We start from the raw sequence: 26,843 nt of genomic DNA, 5'->3' as shown, positions 1-26,843 counted from the left end.
CATGGGATAACACCTGATGGCCCACCACCCTCTGCAGTCACACCACCCCCATGGACCATGCCCGGAACTTTGGCATCATTCTCGACTCCTCCCTCACCATGACCCGACAGATCAATGCAGTCGCCTCCACCTGCTTCAAAACCCTCCGCATCATCTGCAAGACCTTCAAATGGATCCCCCCTGAATCAAGAAAGACCATCACCCAAGCACTCCAAACTAGCAGAGTGGACTACGAAAACACCATCTACGCTGGGATCAACAAATCTCTGCTCAGCAAGCTCCAGACCATACAGAACACCGCAGCCAGACTCATCGGTGGCATCCCTTGACACAAACTAATCACCCAACACCTGAGAGACCTCGACTGGCTTCCGATCCAGAAGAATGTAACCTTCAAGATACTCACCCACACCTACAAATGCCTCCACAACACCGGACCCCAATATCTCAACGAAAGAATCTCCTTCCATGTACCCAAGAGAAACCTCCGATCCGCCGACCTTGCCCTCGCTGAAACCCAACGCATCAGCAGAGCCAGAACGGGAGGAAGAGCCTTCTCCTACATCGCGGTAAAGACCTGGAACGAGCTCCCGATCAACATCAGACGCGCCCCCACTCTTCACATCTCCAGGAAGACCCTCAAGACCTGGCTCTTAAACTGACCGGAGCTGCAACCCAGCCCCTCCAGTGCCTTGAGACCCCCACGGGTGAGTAGCGGGCTTCATAATTCCCTGATTGATTGATTGTACATACACTGCATGAATGGCAGTGTCAGGCTGGTATATACACAACACTAATGCATGGCAGGGTCAGGCTGGTATATACACTGCATGAATGCCAATACATGGTGAGGCCAGGCAGGTAAATACACAACACTAATGCATGTCAAGGTCAGGCTGGTACATACACTGCATGAATGCTAATGCATGACAGTGTCAGGCTGGTATACACACAACACTAATGCATGACAGGGTCAGGCAGGTCTATACACAACACTAATGCATGGCAGGGTCGGGCTGGTACATACACTGCATGAATGCTACTGCATGACAAGGTCAGGCTGGTATATACACAGTGTAATAATGCATGGCAAGGTCAGCTGGTATAAACACAACACTAATGCAAGGCAAGGTCAGGCTGGTATATACACAACACTAATGCATGGCAGGGTCAGGCTGCTACATACACCTCATGAATGCCAATGCATGTTAAGGTCAGGCTGGTACATACGCTGCATGGATGCCAATGTAATGCTAATACCTGGCAAGGTCAGGCCGGTATATACACTGATGAATGCTAATGCATGTCAAGGTAAGGCTGGTACATACACTGCATGAATGCTAATGCATGTCAAGGTCAGGCCGGTACATACACTGCATGAATGCTAATGCATGTCAAGGTCAAGCCGGTACATACACTGCATGAATGCTAATGCATGTCAAGGTAAGGCTGGTACATACACTGCATAAATACTAATGCATGATAAGGTCAGGCTGGTCCATACACTGCATGAATGCTAATGTATGTCAAGGTCAGGGCGGTACATACACTGCATGAATGCTAATGCATGTCAAGGTCAGGCAAGTATATACACTGCATGAATGCTAATGCATGACAAGGTCAGGCTAGTATATACACAACACGAATGCATGGCAGGATTAGGCTAATATATAAACTGCAGTAATGCTGCTGCATGGCAATTTCATTTAGGTATATACACTGCAGTAATGCTGCTGCTTGGCAAGGCCATTTAGGTATATACACTGCAGTGATGCTGCTACATGGCAGGGTCATTTATGTATAGACACTGCAGTAATGCTGCTGCTTGGCAAGGCCATTTAGGTATATACAAGGCAGTAATGCTGCTGCATGGCACAGTCATTTGGGTATATACATTGCAGTAATGCTGCTGCTTGGCAAGGTCTGGCTGGTATATATACATTAAGCTAATTCGGGGCAGGGTCAGGCTGGTATATACAATGCATTTATATAATTTGAAAGCAAGCTTGACCCGTACGCACACTACTCGCATTCTATGAAGGGCTCTGCTGGAATGTACACTGTACTTATCTAATTGCAAGGCAGGCCAGGCTGCTATGTACACTAAGCGTTGCCCAATTAGAGGTGGGCAAGCCACTGAAAGCTCGAGCCAGGCTCACGCTTGAAGCCTGGCTCTGGCTCAGCTCCAGGTATCTTTGGAACCTCGAGCCCATAAAGAGCCGAGCTTTCACATGGCTTCTGCCTGCTACTCTCACTGTATCTGTATGCATCACGAGATAAAAAAATAGAACATTAATATCTGTGATAAAAAAAGAGCGACATTTAATAGCTAATTTATACAAAGTGAAACAAAAAAACGGATTCATCACAGCTTCCCCATTTATGCAAATTGTGTAATCTAAGGCAAATATTTTGTTTTACTGCGCCTCCTTTTTCCTCTCTTTCACATATCAAAGCACCTTCAAATAAGTTCAGAATACCAGCTGAACCAAGGTCGGTTGTGGTTAATTTAATAGACTATAATTTGTTGTATGTGTAAGAATCTGGGTCACATGCACGGTTCACATAACAAATGTCTTGCCTCTTAGGCCCACATGCATCAAAGCAAAAACCGGTCGCAAACTGGCAGATTCTCTGAATCTGCCCCTTTGCGACCAGTATTTTTGCATTTGGGATGCATCATCCCAAATGCAAAAATCGCAATTTAAGTAATCTCTAAATTGCGATTACTTAAATTGCGATTGCATTTAAGGAATCTCAAATTGAGATTCCTTAAATGCAATGCATTAAAGTAAAAATATTAGCGATTTCGCTAATAGGGGGAGCAAATTACCATGAAGTTGAACTTCATGGTAATTTGCAAAAACTTTGAAAGATGCACTAAAGTGCATTTTTCAAAGTTCCATTTTACCCACACACATGTCATTGGGGCATGTGTGTGTGCAAGATGTACTCATATGCAGATTTCAGGGGTGCAACAGGGTGTCCTTTTGACACCCTGGCACCCTTGAAATTGCATGAGCAATTTGCGAATCTCTAATTGAGAATCGCAAATTGAGAAAGTCTTCCCATTCATTCCTATGGGCCTCTAGGCCCATAGGAATAAATGGGGAGGTATTCCTTATTTGCGACTCGCAATTTGCGACTCGCAATTAAGGAATGTTTAGAAATCGCTATTTTGTAAGCGATTTCTACATGCATAGCCTTTTGCTATTCCTTATTAGCGAATACTTATTTTTCGCTAATAAGGAATCGCAAATGGCATTGTTGATGCATGTGCCAGTTTGTTCACTAATAGCACAGTCGTCATAGTGGGGCAGGAATTGTTCTATGTTCATGTTTAAAAAGTGTTACTTTTTAGATCTACTTCCCATGCAATGATATAACGTGAAATATTAATGTCAAAGCGTCCACATCAGTGCTTTAAATGGGCCGGTACTCACAGGTACTGAGTACCGGCACCTCCGATTTATTTTGCCGTCAGTACCGGCACTTCTCTGAAGCCAGGGAGAGTACCGGTACCAAGATCAGCACGGCAGGCGCAGATTAGGTTTCTCTTCCAGTGCAGGGCAGATGCAGCTCTGCTTCCGAGGAGCTTGTAATGAGTTAATCTGTTTTAGTGACATAAACGCATTTGTCGTGAGCTTTGATATGTGCTGCAAATGGTACAGAAGTCATTATGTATGATCATATCTTGCCCTTAGACCCGCCCCTAGCCCCGCCCACTTGCCACACCTCCATTTTAGTGAGTACCTGCGCTTGTTCTTTCCCATTTAAAGCACTGGTCCACATGTAAAAGAAATACCTGTTTTGGAATTTCAAACTGTATTCTCCTTTTACGATGTTTAATGTATGGTTTACATGGAAAACATTTTCAGGGCTCAGCTCGTGCACGGCTCTAAGACCCAAGCCAGACTCCGGGCTCTGCTCTGGCTCAGCTCGTCCTGTTAAATTGTTTGCTCGCCCTCCTGTAATCCCACTGCATTTCAAGATCAGGCTGGTGTCTTCACTGCGTTTACTTCACTGCCGCTCAAAGCTAAGCCGACATGCTAGCCCATTGGAGTGCAAGGGCAGGCTTCTCATCCTAATGCATCGAAAGAACAGACGGGTATGTGCACTGCATGTATCCCTATGCAGGGAGAGATTATGCTGCCATGTAGGCATGTAATCTATACCATGAAGGCAAGGTCAGATTTGGTGCATACCCTTTGCTTATATTATACACCGTTGTCGAAGGTCAGGCTGGTATGTATACCGTCCTTATGCCAATGCATGGCAAGGCCAGGCTGGCATTACCGTTGTGCTTATGCTACTGCATGGCAAGGGTAGGCTGGCATGTACATTGTGCTTATGTTTATGCAGACTAAAGTCAGGCTGCTATTTACAGTAGGCCTGGGCGAAAATTTTCGTTCCGCTCGCGGAAGTTGCAAAGTTTTTGCATTTCCACATTCCGCGGAGAGCGCGGAGATGTCGAAACTTCCGCGACCCGCTGCGAAAGTGGAAGTATTTGCTTTAAAAATACATTCTCGCGCGCGCGGTAGCAACTTACCGGACCCCTGCGTTCGCCGACAAGTTTTCCTGTCTGTTCGCGTGCGCCACAAGATGTTGGATTGTTGATAGCCGGTTGCGCTATACTGCGAGAGTTTGCGATCGCGAACACGTCATTCGACCCGGAATAGGAAATAAGCATCGCAAGCAAGATGGCCACGCCCATTAGCGACCGCATGGGCAAGTTAGAGGTATATTTTCTCGTGAGCACGCAAAAACACATCGCGAACGGGCGGGAAAAGCGTCTTCGCGAAAGTGCTTGCAGAGATTTGGAGCAATTTCGTGAAAATTGCATAGGGCAACTACGCAAATTCCGCTCACCCCTAATTTACAGTGCGTTTATTCCACAGGGTGGCAAGATAGGTTTAATCCACTTACATCATCGTAGTGCAAGGAAAGCTGATGTGTACACTGCCTTTGTTACACTGCAGTGCAAGATCAGACTGGCACGCACACTGCGCCTATCTTAATGCAGGGCAAGGCCAGGCTGCTTTGTACACCATGTTTACGCCATTGCAGTGCAAGTTCAGTCTGTTGCTTACACTGCAGTCATCCAAAGGCAAGACATATCCAGGCGGGTATGCACGCTGCGCTAATCCAATGCAGTGCAACGTGTATGCAAATTGCGTCCATGCTAATACAGGCTAAATTCTGCTGGGGAATACATTTTTCCGAACGCAGGGCACCGTCGAGCGATCATTCAGTCATTTCACATCTGTGTGACCTCTGAAATTGACAAACTAGCCCCGCTTTATGATTATTTTGTCAGTCAAATAAAGGGCATCAAGGTACATGTTGTTCTAGTAAAGGGCGGGTAAGGCTGCTGTGTGCACTGCACTCTTTCGAAGGACACAGCGCCACCCCCAGGCTACGGCGAGTACTACACCCACAGGTGCAGGCCTCGAGGTCTGTCCCAGAGAACCCCATCCGCACGCTGAGGACTCCACACCAGATGCATCTCGACCCACAGGTGGCGTTCTCCGGGCCACACAGCCCCAGTTGGCACAGAGCATAAATTATTCAGAGCCGTCAATGATTAATGTGCTGCCGTACCCGACACGCCTCGTTGTCAGAAAACAGGCAGTAAAGGCAAAGCCAGTTATCCTCTGAGTGGCAGGTCCTTATCTACGTTGATGTTTACCTGCTGCCGTTGTCTGTGTGCGCGTCTGTCCCAGAATGAGCCCCACGCAGCCGGGTCCTTGGTCAACACCGTCAGCCATCTTGAAATTGAATCCATATTTCCGGCAGAGGCACAGTGGGCCCCAGCATCACCTGCATGGGTCAGCGGGGCTAGCGCTGATGCTTTCCGAGATGAGTGCAGCAGCAACACAGTATATTTCCTGCATCATTGTAGCCCTAGGCCAAATTTTAATTACAGGCATAATTTGCAAATTTTCCCAAATTTCTCAGTTGGCATTATGCAATTCTGGGTACGTTTTTTTTAAAGCGAGCGTAAAAAAATGTCTTGTGACATAGCTTGGAGAGTGGTTTCACAGAAAAAAGTTTTGGTCAGAAACATGTTGGTGCTTTAATCAGTCTGCGGTTGTATCTTGAAGTCTTTTACATGGAAAAGCCATTATTTTTCATTGAAATTTCGCAAATTTCACAAAAAAGTAAGCAATTTTGCACATCCCTGATTATGAGCATGAACCAGAAGGCCCGGTGCAGACTCTGTTTCGAGATCTGTGCTTTGTAGGTACTAGAAAGTAGTGTCACATGACTAGGTTCCAGGATGTGGTGTATGACAAAACCATTCACAACAGGCAGATATGTGTTAGCACATATCTGACATAACCCGAAGGAAAGCAAACACAGGGGGGCACATTTACAAGCCCCATTCACCACTGGAGCGTCGCTTTTTTGAAAATTCAGTGGCATGGCGCCATTTCCCATTTTCACAAGGTGGCGCTGCGGCAAAGGGGTAAGCAATGGGTGTAACAGTGGGCGTTCCACCGCAATACTCATTGCTTTTTTACAGTGCCCCAAAAACTAGCACCAGGACAGAGAGTGCCCTCAAGAGTCACTGGATGCATTCTACACTTGGCTGAGGGAGTTGGTGGGGACATGGTAGGATCATTGGCCCTGTCCTGTCTGGACGAAGGAAAGTGGTACATGTGGTTCTTCTCAAACCTTCCACTACTCTGTTCAAGTCCATCCTGCATGCTGCAGACTGATGAGTAACCAAAGCCAACAAAGCAGACCATATCACTTTCATCTTAATAGACCTGTAAATGCTTCCCTCTGGACAAACAGTGGGTTCCTCTGGAAGCTAGGATTAAATTGAAATCAACATACATAACACACAAAGTTCTTTACAGGGTCCTCCTTCTTATCTAAAATGCAAGCTTCAGCAGAAGAAAAATTTGCTTAATTAAGGAGTTCTATCAGCAGAGGAAACTAAGAGCCTGTAGAATGTGATGAACAAAGACATTTGTTGCAAAGATGGTGGGTGACCCACTTGCCTTGTTTCAAGAACCATTTACTTGTAATACGGCAGATAGGACAGCTGCCGCATTTGTGATGGGGTATCCTGTACGCCAAAATCTAAATGAGGCCGTAGAATCTTAAAAACAAGCGTTCTCCAGTTTCACACCCAAATGAAAATATCCGTTGCTTGATCATCTCAGACTGATTCCAGACCTTCTAGCAATCAGAAAATATTTTTTTTTTAAAAGACTCAAGCTCTCTGACTGAGGGGGTCATTTGGAGATACACGTTTGCCTGGTTGTGATCTGTGAGGGTAACTGCTGCTGTGGGGGTTTCCTCCATAGCACTCTAGGTTTGCTGAGAGGGCACCACATTTGAAACACCCACTTAACAAAGTTTTTAGTTTAGAGAAAACAAACTCCTAAAATGTAAACAAAAAACAACCAGCCGCGAGGACCAGGGTGCGGACTCAGACAGTGAGAATCAGTGACAGTATTCCCTTCTACGACCATCCCTGTGACTAGCGGTCCATTGGAGGATTGGTCGCCAGGTCAGAAGCTTACACTGGTGCAAACAGCAGAGACTCTGCTGATGTAAAGATGGTGTTTCCATGACTCTAAATTGAGTGGGGAAAGACAAATCTAGCAGGAGGAAGAACAGCTGATTTATAGCTGGATTCCTACTCCACCAAGCTCTAAACAAGGCACTTGCCATCTTTCCCAGTTTTAAAGCTGTTTTATATTCTTATCTGCACTTCTGATAACCAGTAGCGGCCGGTGTCCTTACAAAGTGATAGGGCGCGGGGAAGGTGGCGAACACAACCGACAACCAAACAAAAAAATAAAATAAATAACTTACCTGCCTCTCCGGCGCGCCTCTGGCTTTGTGCACCACAGGCACAGGCTCCCTGAATCCCCTGCGGCCAATCCGGACGCTGCTCTCTTGTTGAGAGCAGCATCAGGATTAGCCAGAGCATTCTGAATTTGCACTCCTAGGTAGACTGGGAGCCTGTGCCTGCTGTCTCCAAACCGGCAATGCAGCTCAGGTTGGAGACAGCTTCAGTGTGCAAGATGGTTTCGCTGTTCCAAGACGGCCGGCCAATCCGTCATGCACACTGGCAACAGTGAACCTACTACTTCCCCTCTGCCTGTCATCCCCATGAACCCGCCCTCTAGACACGACGCTACGGAGAAAAATAAAACAATAATAATCAAGTGTTTATTACAGTGGCGTAACGAAAGTTGAAGGCCCCCCCCCTGCAAGGTACATAGAGGGGCCCAAGCTTTAATCCGGAGCTCTCTGGCTTGAGTACAGTGCTGAGGGGCCCCCTGCAGCTCTGGGCCCCCCCCCGCACTGCGGGGGTTGCGGGGGTTGCGGGGGCCTGTGTTTCGCCCCTGGTTTATTATCGTTTTATTTTTCGTTTTTTGTGTCTGCAGGTAGAGGGGGCGGTGCTCCTCCACCATAGTTGGAGAGACGCCACTGCTGGCAATACTGGCTGTTAGAAATCACTGTAATTAACTCCATATTGTGAGGCATTTCACTGCATCTGCGGTTAGGTATGGAAGTTCAATAAATAAACAAATCAGAATCCAGCAAGCAGGAAATGACAACAGAGTGCTACCCACAGTTAGACAAACACTCAAGGAAAAGTGAGAGAGCACAACCGTCTCGAGTGATAGGAACAGGGACTGTGGGACCTGCAAGGACATACAGCTATTTCGGGTGCGTTAAATATGCAGACAGATGAATAACCGAGAGTGAACTAAGAACTTAAGGGGCACACAAGTAGAGGGTAGCACACAGTTGACAAGGAACCAATGCAGAAGGAAAACAAGTTGAGTATCAATCGGAAAACGTGGCAGAGCTAGGAGATACCGTGTCAAGTGGACCAGTTGAACCAACACTTTAAAGGACACATAAGAAAGGAGGGGGTTCTTTAACCTGTTCTGTGCTCATGATGAGCTCAGCTCGTCATAACTGCCGCGGCCCACCCACGCGCGATTAATTCCCCGCCTGTGCGGGAGAATTAATAAGTGGGCGGGGTCGTGACGAGCTCAGCTCGTCATGAGCACAGCTCCACTGTGAGTCATGACGAGCTGAGCTCGTCACGAGCACAGCGGCGCCGCGCCACCCCCCGCACCGCGGGGGAATTACCCCCACAGGGAAGGGGTTAATGGCTGTAATGCAATATGTGGCGGGACAGCAAATGTCAAGACATGCCAGGAGGTGGATCAGACGGATTGAACAAAAAGTGTGGCCGTGGACTGTTCTAGTGAGAGGGCAATGGGGCGAAAGCTTACACACAAGGATGTGAATCAGTATTCCCATGCTGACGCACATAAATTAACATCTATGAGTTCTGACTAACATACTAACTCCAGCTTTGCTTAAAAGCCTTGTTATTATTATGTCCCCATTTGAGACAAGAAGGCTAGCGTAAGGAGACTGACGCAAGAGGGGGAAGCCGCAGAGGCATAAAAGCAGAATTAAACCATCATGCAGCTAATTGTTGCTCTCCAGTGACAGTGAATTGGCTGCAAATCTGTAATGTACAATTTACTCAACATCTTGTGATGGAAAATGGGCAGCAGCTGAAGTCTGCACAATAAATTGGAGTAGGACAAATGGCGTACAGGATATTTAGGGTGAGACTTGGGGGGGGGGAGGGGGCAGGAATGGATATCTGAGCAGAAGGTGTGGGAAGTAATAGGAGAGAGGAATGTGCTAAAGGAGTAAGATAAAATTAAGTGAGACAGTAACTGTCTCAAAAGGAGATTAATGGTAATCTATGGACATTTCCCCAAGAGTAAGTGGGTGTGTCTGGTGAGCAGGTTTCACATTTGTGTGCCAGTGAGCGTTTGGCGCTCTTGTATTCCGTCTACAGGGTAACACAACTGCCGAATCTGTGTTGACTAACTGCACCTGTAGGGGAGTGACAGAATAGATTGGTAGAGTGTGAGCTTGAATGAAGTGTTGCTGATCATGGAGAGGATCCGTTCAGCAGGGTGTGTCAGTGCAGCTGGGTTTTGACCTTGCGCCACTACATGAAAAGTAAGTGGCAAGGAGAATTCTTGCAGGAGGGCCTCACCTTGGCAGGCCTCTCCAGATGTTGGGGCAGGGCACTTGGAGATGTACATGCTGCAAAGGACAGCAAGAGCATGGTTTGCATCGCCCGGTGTGGTCTCACACCATCGTAAATGGTGGGTGGTATATAACTCAACTCAAGTTCCACCAAGTCAGCAAGTCTGACTTCCTCCAGGGTGACGGAGGTGAATTCTCCCCTGGGACAACTTTGAAATAGTGGAACTAAATCAAGAGTTCGGCAAACAATTTGCATATAAATACGCCGGAAAAAAACATATTTTCTGAAAGGGTTCTCCACAGCACAGTTATGACCCACGCATCCCAAGGTTGTTTTGAAAGAAATCTGGGAAAATTGTGTTTTTGTACACAACGTTATTAAGAAGCTGTTTTAAACGCCAAACGTGATACTGGTACCTCACAGCAAACCTCGTTTGGCCGATCATTTATTTTAACAACTAGCTCAACTTGGATATATTTATTTTTTTAATTCTTCCTTTTTATAATACTGCCTCTCTCAAATATATTCTCAGTAATGCCCCGACGGACCTTCTGCCAAGAGCACGCACCATTACATCAAGAATGCCCACAGAATGCCAAGAACGACTACTGTTGTTTATGGGTCCAGCAATATTCAAAGAGTGGGCATTTATATGCCATGAATCTCCCTAATAAGGTAACCATGCTCACGGTCCACCTCCGCTCAGGCTCTGCATCTCATTTCATGCTCAAATCACTCTCCTTTGCTTGGCTCTCAGTTCCAAAGCTTACCCCAAAGCAGGCCCCATGCACACACTTTCACTGCATAAACTAAATCTGGAATAATATAAAAAGAATATGGCTTAAATCATCAGAATAAGACATCCTGCTTCAAGTACTTCCTGTACCTATCACACAACCTATCTCACCTTCTTGGTGTTTGATAGAGTTTACAATCTTGGTGTCATATATCACTTGAATCCACATTTTGCTCCTCAAGTTAACATTGCCGCCTACAGAGTTTTTCACTACTTGCATTTACTTTGTAGCATCCTACCTTTATTGTGCTTCCCTAATCGGATAACACTTGTCCTTACAATGCCAATATATATTATTGCTACACCATTCAAACTAGTGTATCTACTAAAACCACCAGAAAGTTGCATAGGGCTCCAAACCGAGTCAATCACTTCATCATGTACATGGACACATTTGAAAACATGACTATAGCATTGTAAATCTTTTATTGATATCTAATAAAGGCCTGGCCGTGAAATTCCAATCTGCTCGTGGAGTTTGCAGAGTTTTTCCCACTCTGCGCAGCGGATGCTCAAGTAGAACATCTTCTCAGATGATAGAAAAAAGCAGCACCCTCTTGCCACCCACTTAAGTAGCTTCTTTAAACATGTCTCAGGCCTGCCATTGCAGACTGTATGTGCATTTTTTTTAAAACTCCATTTCAACCTGGCAAAATCAACCTTTTGTAAGGTCTCAACCTTCCTTTTTAATACATATAAGTCACACATAGTGTAGGCCCTAAACAGACCATTGAGCAGGGTGCAGTGTATTTAAAAGTCAGACATGTAATTTAAAATTTCAAATGTCCTCGCAGTAAAAAACTCCTAAATTCATTTTTCACAATTGCAAGGCGTACCTCTCCTATCGGATAACATTGGGTTACCTTACTACGTTTAATAGGTGATAACATTCAATTGAGAGCAACTCGGAGAGTAGAGTTTGGTGTCTATAGAACTGTAATTTAAAACTCTATTTAATGGTAAAGTCAGAGGGAATTTAAGTCACAATTCAGAAAATGTAACTTTTAGAAATGTGGAATTTTCTTGTACTATTTAGTGCCTGCAGCCTGTATCCTGGTTCACATGACTAGATGTAGCTAGCAGTTGGTATGTGTGTATTACTCCCAGACAGTGAGACAAAATGGGACTCAGTGTGGGCAGGATGTGCCATCTCTGACTTGGTGGGGGGGTGGAGCTGTCACCTATCACACTTGAAACACATGAAAGGTGATGAGAGGCTGCTTGCAATAAGTCTAAGCACTGGCAATCGCTCGGGGTAGCACTTCAACCCATTGTTCTTTCGCTCACCATGCCACCTCAGTTTGGACCCAGCCATATGCAGATCAGTCTTGACCCTGCTCGTCATGGGAACAGTCCAGCCCGAACTGCCATGCCAGTTCCTCCCTGAATCAAAACACTAACAATCCAGGACCAGTTTTGACCTAGTTATGTTCTCATCAGGCGGGTACAGCTTGATTCCAGTGGCAAAGCGAGCATAGGATCCTCGTCTGGGAAATCCCATGTCACTAAGGACGATACATGAAACACACAAAAGGTGATGGGAGGTTGCTTGCTATAAGCCTAACCACTAGCAATCGCTCAGAGTAGCAGTCCAACCCTCTGTTCGTTTGCTTACCACGCCACTTCAGTTTGGACCCAGAAATATGGAAGTCAGTCTTGACCCTGCTCCTCATGGGACCAGTCCAGCCTGAACTGCCAAGCCAGATTTTCCCTGAACCATCACACTTTCACATCACAAAAACTCTGCCTCATCACACACACATGAGTTTCACACTAGACTTGTGTCCCCAGACAATCTGGGGCCTAAACTTGTGGCTGTGTCCTGGTCCGGCATGACCAGATAACCACTGTTGGCGCATTGGACTTTTTTGCAGTGTTTTTACCTAAATCTTTAAACGTGCATGCCTCCAGTTCTACTGATTTCATTTTTGTTGTATTTGTTGCAAATAGTTTATTACATTTTTTTCTATCTTTCTACATTGGAATGGGTTTTTTCTTGTGCTGTGCTTTCACTTTGTTACTGTTTGAGAGCTGCATAAATATTTCACACATTGCCTCTAAGTTAACCCTAACTGCTTTTGTAGCAAGCTACCCTACGATTGATCACAGGTTAATTTATGGTTTTCTTGAGTTTCATCTGGCACGAATGGTGGTTGCTGCTTGAGTAAGGTTTTACTCCACCCGCCCAAAACCAGTAATCCAATTTCCTACACAGTGGGATAGAGGTCAGTAAATCTCTGGCTACAAATGTAGAACACATCAGAAACCAGCAGTGGCACAGATGGGTGCTTCTTGTAACACATATTTATGCCCAGTCATGGCAGTAATTGATTATGTGGAGGGGAATAGAAAAAAAGCAGCACCCCAAGTGCCTCAAACCTAAATATCACATATATATTGTGGATGTGGAGAAAAAATTCAAAAAAGGTGGAGTTGGATGTGATTGGCTGCAGAATCGCATCACAAAAGGCAACTGCTGGTGTCTGTGTATCCGTTAAGGATTTTCAGGAAGACAAAAAAGAGGACATATTATTATTATTATGAGGAAGAAAGGAGAAGGAAAGGTGCAAAAGGGTCTCACAGAGCTCTAATGTTAAGCCTCCGACTATCTACGAGTGAGTGAGGTAAAAGTAATGAGGCTGGAAAGATTGAGACCACCCGGGTACCTCTGACACAGAAAACTATATGGCTGTAAAGTTGAAGACAGTGACATAATGTAGCTAGCTTGCGCTCCTTCCCCTCATCGACTGCGTGGCACCAAAGTGATAATATAAGCTAACATATTCAACTTCTCCATTCTGAAGTTGTGTAACCTGCAGGCAGGGAAGAAGGTGTGAGGGAGGAAAGTAGGTCACAGCTTTGTAGTTATAAATTGGAGATACGGAGGTTGGGAGAGTGCATTGGTCCAGGTTGATACCTGGGATTATTGCATTTAGATGTACCCAGAAGACATTGGATGAGATTATTGATACTTCGCTAAGAGTAGAAGTACCTGCTGCATAACTTGGGTCAAGAATTAAGTTGCCAAAACGGAATTATGGGAACATAAAAATGTGGCCAGTTAATGGTGTTCTCACTTCTACAGGTCACAGGCTTTTGAATTTAAGGGCAAAGTTAATTTAATCTTCCATGTGATTGACATTTATTTAGCATATCCACAGACACAACCTATTATTTTAGCATTTTAAAAGCATGACCAACCAGGCAGGGCAAGGAAAGCAAAGCCAGAGTGCAGCTGGAATTGTGTAATTCTGCATAATTAATGATTTACTGCACATGCCATATAATCCACCATCTGACAAATAATTTGCATATTTTTTTAAAAAAAATCTCATTCAAACCATTCAGAGGTTCCTAAACAGTGCACACGTGATACCATTCAGTGGCAGACACTTTGTAAAGATTCACTAGCCAAGTTTTAGTAACTAATTTTATTCAGCTGTGAAACTATTGACAATGTGGCAACGTGTTTGCCCAAACACTATAAATGTGAGTTAAAATGACAATTAAATAATAGTGCCACAGATTGTACCTAAAAAACAAAATCACACAATTTCCTTTTTTTTGCCACATAATTTAATCGGTACAAAAGGGGGTGGTGATGGACGGAGCATCAGAACCAATCAAACACTCACACCCAGTCAACAGATCTGGGTTTGATCCATCACCGTTCTTTAGCCCACTCTGCCACCCCAGATCAGACATGGCCATATGCAAATCAGTCTGACCCTGTGCCTCATGGGAACAGTCCAGCCCGAACTGCCAAGCCATGCCTTCCCTGGACCGGAAACAAGCTTCCTAGGACCGGTTTCTGGCATTTCAGCCGTCTTCAGCCAGGCTTGCTTGAATCCAGTGGCAAAGTGAGCAAGGGACTCACGTCTGAGCATACCCTGCCAACTTATGGCGAACAAAACGGTACAAAAGGGGGTGGTGATGGACGGAGCATCAGAACCAATCAAACACTCACACCCAGTCAACAGATCTGGGTTTGATCCATCACCGTTCTTTAGCCCACTCTGCCACCCCAGTTCAGACATGGCCATATGCAAATCAGTCTGACCCTGTGCCTCATGGGAACAGTCCAGCTCATTACGGTTATTGACTTTTACATGACATGCCTCTCAGTGGCAGACACTTTGTAAAGATTCACTAGCCAAGTTTTAGTAACTCATTTTATTCCACTGTGAAACTATTGACAATGTGGCAACGTGTTTGCCCAAACACTATACATGTGAGTTAAAATGACAATTAAATAATAGTGCCACAGATTGTACCTAAAAAAAAAAAAAATGACACAATTTCCATTTTTTTGCCACATAATTTAATCAACCTTGGACATAATTTGATCCTCCATTGCTGCATGATTCCCGTACCACTGAGCAAAACCAGCATTAGTGTATGCTTTGGTCACTCAGTGGCCTCAGAAGTACAAGCAATTCGTACAGGCTCAACATATATAGCAGTCGCCAACATAGTAGTTATTTCCCAGCAGACACACAACCAACAATAGTAGTTGCAATGGTCCCTCACATACACTACGTAGAAAGAGGGCTGTTTTGATGGGGTGCATTGTGCAGTTTCATGTGGTGATATACATCTTGCCTTAAGTTAAACGAGGTGTTCTTGTAAGCCAACAAGCTATAATCATGTACCATCACATGTCCCTGTTACAAATCACCACACCAAAGATGGTGTTGTTTCAGCGTATCCCAAGTTATTTGCACCACATTCACCCCATAGCATGTATGCACATTGGAGCACTTCACTATGAGGCACACCACTATAAGCCCTATCTTGCAAGAGGGCTGGAGGTGACGAGGAGTCATCATACACTATTACATTACATCTCTGATATCTAAAGGTCACGCAAGTGAATGACACTATTACTTACCGGTAATCTTCATTACCCCGATTCGAAGTCCTCCTCGTCTCAGTCCACATATCGCAAGGACTGGGACTAGGAGGACACAATGAGGGGATAATGGAATGAGTACCACGAAAGGCCGGCTTAGAAACAGGGGCCAAGGGTCTCCATCCGGGGAAGAGTGCTTCTGGTTGCAAGATGGGTCAGAAGACAGCTGAAAGAGTTTTGGCTGGCAGAAAAGTCAGCCTTCTCTTTTTTTTTGCATATTTTATGTAGCGCGAACTCGACCCGAAGGTATTGGAGCGCTTTACATAGGACCGTATTTACATTACACATTCCGGCACGGGGAGATTAAGTGATTTTCCCAGAATCACAGGATGTTGACGCGACCTCCAGGCTCGAACCCTGGTTTCCTGCACCTGAGGCGGCAGCGCAGCCGACGGGCCACATTTGAGAACAAGGTACCAGCTGAGCATGGAGGCGGACAGTGATGGGGAACGATGACGTGCTGGGGCTTCGAGGTCTGATGGAAGAGGGAGGTGCAGCAAGTTCCAGGGTATAGTCGTGAGGGCCGGGAGAAGGAGCTCAGAGGACAGTGAGAGATGAATAACGAGGGCCGAGTGTACTATAGAAAGGAGATGTATAGCCTGGTATTTGTTAATTTCGGGGATGTTTAGGTCGGGAAGGGAGAAGGCCTGGGATAAAGAAGATGCATTTTCAGTCTTCCTCCATGAAATAAAACCTTTTCTCAAAGTTCGAACCGCGCCACGGTCTGCGCCGAGTTGCTCACTGGGTAAAGTGTGAGAGAAAAGCACGAACGTGCCGTAGAGTATAGGCCTGTAAACAGATGCGTAGCTATCATTTTCCGTGCTTGTAATAGGACCCATGGCCCCCTTTCTAGGTTCTTGTGTATAGCGAGCACTCGGGGGGCTGTGAACGCGCCTGGGAGCAGCAGGAACCGGGAGAGAACAGCGAGAGAAAGAGCACGTTGTTTGTTTTTTACTGATCGCTTCCCCTCTGCACCTCTACACAGCGCAGCTCCGCTAATTAATTGCCGGAGTAACACCCGCCCTGTCTTTTCGTGACACCGAGCTATCAGCGTCTCTCCCCGCACCGCTCCTCGGCATCTGTGACGTTAATGGGGGCCTGTGACAGCAGGCGTCTCCGGCAGGGACCTCGCGCGCTCCCCGCGCGCAACGCTCCACGCGCCCGCGCGCGTGCGCAGCACTTATTGTGCACAGCGGCACACAGTTAGGCGGCAATTTGCGCTGCTAATAGATTCGCACCCAGGAAGGTACACAGCCTTCACATCTGTCACCCCCTCCCCCCGCCCAGTCAGCAGCATGCGCTGTCGTTCATCTTTTCTGAGATGTTCCCAAGCAGCGGGTGACGGAACCGGCATGCTTTCCACGCAAAGCGAAGCGTTTCAAACTGTGTTGTCACGTGCACTGCAAGAAGCGGTAGAAGTGCAGGCCCTAATTCTAGCCCGTCTCTGCTGTCACCATCTGACTGAGCAGTACAAAACAACCATAATGGGGCTCTTTTGGTCTCGGCCACCGCTTGGCCCTGGCACCATACCTGTCCACCTCTTGTCTCAAAGATGAGGGTGCAGTCAGGCGTTTAAGAGGGTGATCCCATTAAAGTCAATGGGGAATGAACACCTTTTTTGAGGGTGAAAAAGGTTTGAAAAGCGAGTGAGTTGCGGGGGAGTTGACCTTCTGAACTAATAATATGAAGGTCTGACTAGAAGCTGAGACATACTGTTTTGTGGTGACAAAAAAAATACTTCATTTAAGAAGTTAAGGCTCAATCCGACCAGCGGTGAAGCAAATGTACTGCCTTGAGCTGAAGTGCAAGCAAGGAAAATGGGACCAGGTACCCCCTGCCTACAAGAGAAGCATATCTGAGGGGCATTGGGCCCCGCATATTACCAGGCCCCTGTGGGACTGAGCCAATTCGACTATTAGGAGCCATATCCATGAATTTGGAATCCAGAAGATCCATGGAAAAGGATACAAAAAAGTATCATTGGCTTTTCAGTTACCGTCCATCCCTAAATCAGTCAAAACCATCTCCTGCCCTCCCGCTAGGTCACCGCAAATTGTTCGACCAGTCTAGAAACCTATGGATGTTCATTTGAATGATTCACAGCATGAAGCAAAATGGTCTATCCATGGCATACTTTGGGTGGAAGACGAGCATTTGGGACCCTAATGGGAAATTCAACTCATCCAACTGACCTGTTACAAAAAGTTTCTACTATACAGAGTACATTGCATTGCATGGGCCTATTAAGTGATGTGAAGAAACACCCAGGTGTTTTCAGTAAAGTCTTGGAACTGGTTATTGATGTTGGAAGAAATGTGTTTTGATGTCGTACTTTTAGATCTCGCCTACACTTTGCTGAATGTAGTTGAAGATCTATTGCGGACCATACCAATACTTCGAATGGGCCTTGGGTCAACCCCTTGCTTACCATTGGCTGGCTTTCTTGTCAATCTCACCTGATTTCATAATACTTGATCGCTTTACTTTCTCTTCCTGTGTTTGTGACCCCATGAAGCATACCTTCTTTCCCATCATTTTGATTATCCTTCTACATCTCCACATCAGACAAATACTGGTGCATGGCTTTTCTTGCACTGTCCTCAGTGTGGTGCTTCCCTCCATACATTCCCATCACAGGCTCTCAGTGTTCTTTTCCTCAAGGTCTTGTGTTGCTTACCTCCCCTGCTTGGCTTTATATTTAGTTTATACACCCATCCACTTAGACCCTCTGCTGCTCCATCCTCATTCCTCACACGTTCCAGTGTTGCTCCCTCCAACATCAAAGACTTTTTTTCTTTTTTGGAGGGGCCGTCAGCAATTTCTTCACAAAATTCCCTTTTGAAAAAATAATTTACCACTCCAAGATAGGTTTCGGCCATTTTGGAAAGATAAATGAGGACAAGAACAAAATGTGCGATGTGTCATGACGCATGCCTCGTGACACTGTTTCACATTTGGCACATATGTGTGAAGATGCATGTGCACAGATACATCATTGTGCTTTTTTTCTTTCAGCTGATGCTGTAGAGCATCCGCAAAAAGCATTGGCAAAGCCAATAGGTCAGCATTGGCAAAACCAAAAGGCAAGTGCTTGTTTTAACCAGAATATTCTACCTTGTTTTTTCTACTGGACGAAAAAATGCTCAATGTACACCCTTATGACATAATCCAATACTACCACATGCTTCTGCTTTGGCCAATAAGGCCCTTAGGCCCTCAGTGACAGCGGCAAGATGTCGCTGGCTACATCCCATAATGCATATTGCAAACAGCATTGATAAATCTAAGGGCACAGCCAGCTGAAGAAATCATTCTCTTTGTGAAAGCATCAAGTCTTTTTGATTCCCTATTTAAGAGGACTGGTCAGAAAAGAATTCAGATTGTTCTAGCGTGCTGGAGTTTGAACAATCAGCCTCTCTAATGCGGGATGCTTTGGCTGAAAGTTCAGGTTACTGAGAGCTGGTCTATATCAGTTAGCCACTGACAGACAGGCATGCGCATGGCATGGAACATGAAGCCAGGAGAGCATCAATAAAACTTCATTAAATGGGGATAATAACTCAGATGGAGCATGCCCTGGTTGAAGAATCTCAGCCAATACATTAGATGATAATTCTAGTGGGTCTGCTGCCCTTCTACCCACCATCGCAAACAAAGCACTTTTGGCGATTGGTGGCCCAAGTGGAGAATCTAGTTCCATTTCTGGAGATGGGTTTAGCCCACTGGCATTCTATATGTCTAAGCACAATGCATCATGAGTATAGTGAGGTGGCAGCAATCTGTCCCCTTTCTCATCATCAGTATAATAAGAGACATTGAATTCTTGCACTGGTGAATCGGATTCAAAAAGAGTGTGAATCCTCTGTTGGCACTGAAGTCTAGATAAAGGCCAGAGATTGAGATTTCACTGATAACAACTAATTGGGCTCTCATGGGATTTCACAGCGTGACGTCAGTTTAGGGTCAAAGATCCGTACCGGGATCAGATCACCGGCCACCTCCAGATATCAGTGTCGGCGCTGGTACAGAAGGAAACAGTAAAGATATTGGTGCCAGGATAGAAGTCAGTACTGGAGTTGGTACGGGCCCAGTGGTGGGTTCAAGGAGACAGTCAGCATCGGGGGCAGATCTGCTGGTGGATGTCTGACTGGTGAACTCTGCAGCTCCCCGCGGCCCAACAGCAAGCCAGAGGGACCAAAAATCTGCAGTAGGACCCTTTTAAAGGCCCCTCTTGGCTGCAACTTTGATGATGAGCTGGGAAACTCCGGTTTACATGGACCATTTTTGGGATCAGCATAGATTCAGAAGACATCAGAGGAGTGTTGCCTTTCTTATAATGTCCTTGCACTTTCTCGTAGACTTCGAGTGGCAGGATGGGTCAAATCCCAATTGGCCTTCTTACGCTTATGCCTAGACTTTGACTTTTTATCTACTTGAAGACTTTGAGCATGAAGTGGATTTTTCACAGGAACAGGTTCAGGGCCGCAATGTGGCCCCACGCTCAGAACCTGTGCCTGTGGTATCCCCATCAGTGGCAACCTAAGCCACTTTGACTTATTTATGGTACAACCCTTTCTATAGGGGTGTAAGAGATGTGGCACAGAAGTATAAATGCAAATTGTTGGCACTTTGAGTGCATTAACAAATCAATGTATAAACGTTCATGCATTCATAACCTACATTCATTTAAACAAGCTTTTTTGGGGGGTTTAAAAATGATTTATTGAAAGGTAACCAAAGGGCAATGCAGCAACATATATGGAAAAACTTAATATTGAGGCATGTCATGTAAAAGTCAATAACCGTAATGGTAAAAGAATAAAATAAGCTTGAAATCCTATAATAGATTTTATTTAAAATAAGACATAACTCATAAAAAAAAACTAAATAGGCAATGTTGCAGTAAAATACAACGAGCATTTTATAGTTTTTTCATACATTGTGCTGTGGATTTAAACAAGTCTTAAATTGCGGAAATAGGGAAGGTGCATAGCATTGATGGAATCATTACTTAAATGGAAGGAAATTAATGTTTTCCTAAAAAGAAGAGACAACTCACTTTGCTATGCCCAGTCTTGCACTGGAAATGGAAAATAATGTATATAAGTCACACAAACAAGTACACCATGCACAAACAGCATACGTTAAGAGTAAAGGTTATGCACGAATACATAGTAAACATACAAGACTTACCACAAACCCAAAACGCTTGCATAAACATATTTTAAGCATTTCGTGGTTTGCATGTACACATTCATATGGTGATGAAACAATACCTGTATGTTCAAACAGGCTACTGCACAAGCTCAATGCACTGACAAACTTGATGCCCGCTGCCTTTAGGCTACAATCTAAACAGTAAAACGTGACGGACAAGACATTACTATTCATGAAAACATTGGGCCTTGACCTCTTCCATATTTTGAGCTACATGAGGGAAATGTACACTAAATTATTCACACTGCTTTGCTCCTCGGATATGACCCCCGTCCATGATTTATTACACAAGCAAAGGCATGGATTTCCTACACTGATCAGCTAATATACACTTCCTTAAACCATGCCGCTTTGCATACCATTAATTCCTGTAGAGTCTTTGGGATAATTAAACGTAAAATAGTGTATGAACTAAGATCTAGGGATGAAATTGTACCATTCCATATGAAGGGCCAACATTTTTATACAGGATCTTACACTAATCAGGGTGTCATGGAAAATCTGTCTATATCAGTAGTAAATAACATCAATTATCATAGAGGCTTGACAAGAGTTTAGGCACCATACCATCCAGCGTCCTTCCGTGAAATATTATTGAATAAGAGGACAAATACTAAAGCCTTGATTTCTTCCTTCTATTCCCATTACTCCCATTCTACTTCCTCATTCCAGTCCCTACATCAAAAGGTATGTCCATAACCGGAGACAGAAATTAAACTGTCTACCTAAAAGAAAAAACAAACTCCTCCCCATCAAGATGTGCCTATAAAGGGCAAGGGTCAACTCCGCTCTATCCAAAAACCTCCTGAGTAGAATTTTGGGGAGGGGGGCGAGTCGGGGATGATAGGGGCGGGAGGGCAGGAGTTGTGGCAGGGGGTAGTGTGGGAGGGGTGGGGTGTAGTGTGGGGACCAGGGGGTCGCGTGGGGGGCGGGCAGGGAGGTCGGGCGGTGTTGCAAGTCGCACAGGGGCAGGCAGTTTAATTTAATAATAAAAAATAAATTAAACGTACCTTTCCACCGGCAGGGTCCCGCGTCTTCTCTGCTTCTGCTCTCCTACCTCCAGCAGGAACAGGAAACAGGCAGCCAGGCTCCCTCCCCTAAGCCAATCACAACACCACAAGCAGCGTTGTGATTGGTCGGGATGGGGACCAGCCAGGGGCTTATAGGAAGGCCATGTTCTCCATGCAGGCTGCATTGCAGCCTGCGTGGAGAAGGCCAGAGTGCTCATGACTGGTTTGGGCGGCCCCAGAGGGCTGACCAAACAGTCACTGTGCACTCAGGAGTGGTGCATTGGGCAGTTTCATGTGGTGATATACATGTTGCCTTAAGTTAAACGAGGTGTTCTTGTAAGCCAACAAGCTATAATCATGTATCATCACATGTCCCTGTTACAAATCACCACACCAAATATGGTGTTGTTTCAGCGTATCCCAAGTTATTTGCACCACATTCACCCCATAGCATGTATGCACATTGGAGCACTTCACTATGAGGCACACCACTAAAAGCCCTATCTTGCAAGAGGGCTGGAGGTGACGAGGAGTCATCATACACTTTTACATTACATCTCTGATATCTAAAGGTCACGCAAGTGAATGACACAATTACTTACCGGTAATCTTCATTACCCCGATTCGAAGTCCTCCTCGTCCGAGTCCACATATCGCAAGGACTGGGACTAGGAGGACACAATGAGGGGAAAATGGAATGAGTACCACGAAAGGCCGGCTTAGAAACAGGGGCCAAGGGTCTCCATCTGGGGAAGAGTGCTTCTGGTTGCAAGAAGTGTCAGAAGACAGCTGAAAGAGTTTTGGCTGGCAGAAAAGTCAGCCTTCTCTTTTTTTTTGCATATTTTATGTAGCGCGAACTCGACCCGAAGGTATTGGAGCGCTTTACATAGGACCGTATTTACATTACACATTCCGGCACGGGGAGATTAAGTGATTTTCCCAGAATCACAGGATGTTGACGCGACCTCCAGGCTCGAACCCTGGTTTCCTGCACCTGAGGCGGCAGCGCAGCCGACGGGACACATTTGAGAACAAGGTACCAGCTGAGCATGGAGGCGGACAGTGATGGGGAACGATGACGTGCTGGGGCTTCGAGGTCTGATGGAAGAGGGAGGTGCAGCAAGTTCCAGGGTATAGTCGTGAGGGCCGGGAGAAGGAGCTTAGAGGACAGTGAGAGATGGTTAACGAGGGCCGAGTGTACTATAGAAAGGAGATGTATAGCCTGGTATTTGTTAATTTCGGGGATGTTTAGGTCGGGAAGGGAGAAGGCCTGGGATAAAGAAGATGCATTTTCAGTCTTCCTCCATGAAATAAAACCTTTTCTCAAAGTTCGAACCGAGCCACGGTCTGCGCCGAGTTGCTCATTGGGTAAAGTGTGAGAGAAAAGCACGAACGCACCGTAGAGGATAGGCCTGTAAACAGATGCGTAGCTATCATTTTCCGTGCTTGTAATAGGACCCATGGCCCCCTTTCTAGGTTCTTGTGTATAGCGAGCACTCGGGGGGCTGTGAACGCGCCTGGGAGCAGCAGGAACCGGGAGAGAACAGCGAGAGAAAGAGCACGTTGTTTGTTTTTTACTGATCGCTTCCCCTCTGCACCTCTACACAGCGCAGCTCTGCTAATTAATTGCCGGAGTAACACCCGCCCTGTCTTTTCGTGACACCGAGCTATCAGCGTCTCTCCCCGCACCGCTCCTCTGCATCTGTGACGTTAATGGGGGCCTGTGACAGCAGGCGTCTCCGGCAGGGACCTCGCGCGCTCCCCGCGCGCAACGCTCCACGCGCCCGCGCGCGTGCGCAGCACTTATTGTGCACAGCGGCACACAGTTAGGCGGCAATTTGCGCTGCTAATAGATTCGCACCCAGGAAGGTACACAGCCTTCACATCTGTCACCCCCTCCCCCCGCCCAGTCAGCAGCATGCGCTGTCGTTCATCTTTTCTGAGATGTTCCCAAGCAGCGGGTGACGGAATCGGCATGCTTTCCACGCAAAGCGAAGCGTTTCAAACTGTGTTGTCACGTGCACTGCGAGAAGCGGTAGAAGTGCAGGCCCTAATTCTAGCCCGTCTCTGCTGTCACCATCTGACTGAGCAGTACAAAACAACCATAATGGGGCTCTTTTGGTCTCGGCCACTGCTTGGCCCTGGCACCATACCTGTCCACCTCTTGTCTCAAAGATGAGGGTGCAGTCAGGCGTTTAAGAGGGTGATCCCATTAAAGTCAATGGGGCATGAACACCTTTTTTGAGGGTGAAAAGGGTTTGAAAAGCGAGTGAGTTGTGGGAGAGTTGACCTTCTGAACTACTAATATGAAGGTCTGACTAGAAGCTGAGATATACTGTTTTGTGGCGACAAAAAAATACTTCATTTATGAAGTTAAGGCTCAATCCGACCAGCGGTGAAGCAACGGTACCGCGGTGCCTTGAGCTGAAGGGCAAGCAAGGAAAATGGGACCAGCTACCCCCCGCCTACAAGAGAAGCATATCTGAGGGGCATTGGGCCCCGCATAATACCAGGCCCCTGTGGGACTGAGCCAATTCGACTATTAGGAGTCATATCCATGAATTTGGAATCCAGAAGATCCATGGAAAAGGATACAAAAAAGTATCATTGGATTTTCAGTTACCGTCCATCCCTAAATCAGTCAAAACCATCTCCTGCCCTCCCGCTAGGTCACCGCAAATTGTTCGACCAGTCTAGAAACCTACGGATGTTCCTTTGTATGATTCACAGCATGAAGCAAAATGGTCTATCCATGGCATACTTTGGGTGGGAGACGAGCATTTGGAACCCTAATGGGAAATTCAACTCATCCAACTGACCTGTTACAAAAAGTTTCTACTACACAGAGTACATTGCATTGCATGGGTCTATTAAGTGATGTGAAGAAACACCCAGGTGTTTTCAGTAAAGTCTTGGGGCTGGTTTTTGGTGTTGGAAGAAATGTGTTTTGATGTCGTACTTTTAGATCTCGCCTACACTTTGCTGAATGTAGTTGAAGACCTATTGCGGACCATACCAATACTTTGAATGGGCCTTGGGTCAACCCCTTGCTTACCATTGGCTGGCTTTCTTGTCAATCTCACCTGATTTCATCATACTTGATGGCTTTACTTTCTCTTCCTGTGTTTGTTACACCCTGAAGCATACCTTCTTTCCCATCATTTTGATTCTCCTTCTACATCTTCACTTCAGACAAATACTGGTGCATGGCTTTTCTTGCACTGTCCTCAGTGTGGTGCTTCCTTCCTTACATTCCCATCACAGGCTCTCAGTGTTCCTTTTTCCTCAAGGTCTTGCGTTGCTTACCTCCCCGCTTGGCTTTTTATTTAATTTATACACCCATCCACTTAGACCCTCTGCTGCTCCATCCTCATTCCTCACACGTTCCAGTGTTGTTCCCTCCAACATCAAATACTTTTTTTTTCTTTTTTGGAGGGGCTGTCAGCAATTTCTTCGCAAAATTCCCTTTTCAAAAATAATTTACCACTCCAAGATAGGTTTCGGCCATTTTAGAAAGATAAATGAGAACAAGAACAAAATGTGCCATGTGTCATGACGCATGCATGGTGACACTGTTTCACATTTGGCACATATGTGTGAAGACGCATGTGCACAGATACATCATTGTGCTTTTTTTCTTTCAGCTGATGCTGTAGAGCATCCGCAAAAAGCATTGGCAAAGCCAATAGGTCAGCATTGGCAAAACCAAAAGGCAAGTGCTTGTTTTAACCAGAATATTCTACCTTTTTTTTTCTACTGGATGAAAAAATGCTCAATGTACACCCTTATGACATAATCCAATACTACCACATGCTTCTGCTTCGGCCAATAAGGCCCTTAGGCCCTCAGTGACAGCGGCAAGATGTCGCTGGCTACATCCCATAATGCATATTGCAAACAGCATTGATAAATCTAAGGGCACAGCCAGCTGAAGAAATCATTCTCTTTGTGAAAGCATCAAGTTCCCTATTTAAGAGGACTGGTCAGAAAAGAATTTGGATTGTTCAAGCGTGCTGACGTGTGAACAATCAGCCTCTCTAATGCGGGATGCTTTGGCTGAAAGTTCAGGTTACTGAGAGCTGGTCTATATCAGTTAGCCACTGACAGACAGGCATGAGCATGGCATGGACCATGAAGCCAGGAGAGCATCAGTAAAACTTCATTAAATGGGGATAATAACTCAGATGGAGCATGCCCTGGTTGAAGAATCTCAGCCAATACATTAGATGAGGTCTAGAGAGTTGGCAGCTGCAATTCTAGTGGGTCTGCTGCCCTTCTACCCACCATCGCAAACAAAGCACTTTTGGCGATTGGTGGCCCAAGTGGAGAATCTAGTTCCATTTCTGGAGATGGGTTTAGCCCACTGGCATTCTATAAGTCTAAGCACAATGCATCATGAGTATAGTGAGGCGGCAGCAATCTGTCCCCTTTCTCATCATCAGTATAATAAGAGACATTGAATTCTTGCACTGGTGAATCGGATTCAAAAAGAGTGTGAATCCTCTGTTGGCACTGAAGTCTAGATAAAGGCCAGAGATTGAGATTTCACTGATAATAACTAATTGGGCTCTCATGGGATTTCACAGCGTGACGTCAGTTTAGGGTCAAAGATCCGTATCGGGATCAGATCACCGGCCACCTCCAGATGTCAGTGTCGGCGCTGGTACAGAAGGAAGCAGTAAAGACATTGGTGCCAGGATAGAAGTCAGTACTGGAGTTGGTACGGGCCCAGTGGTGGGTTCAAGGAGACAGACAGCATCGGGGGCAGATCTGCTGGTGGATGTCTGACTGGAGACCTCGGCAGCTCCCCGCGGCCCAACAGCAAGCCAGAAATCTGCAGTATGACCCTTT

This window comes from Triturus cristatus, chromosome 9 (assembly GCF_964204655.1).
Source record: "Triturus cristatus chromosome 9, aTriCri1.1, whole genome shotgun sequence".
NCBI classification, from domain to species: domain Eukaryota; kingdom Metazoa; phylum Chordata; class Amphibia; order Caudata; family Salamandridae; genus Triturus; species Triturus cristatus.
This window is presented reverse-complemented; position numbering follows the sequence as displayed.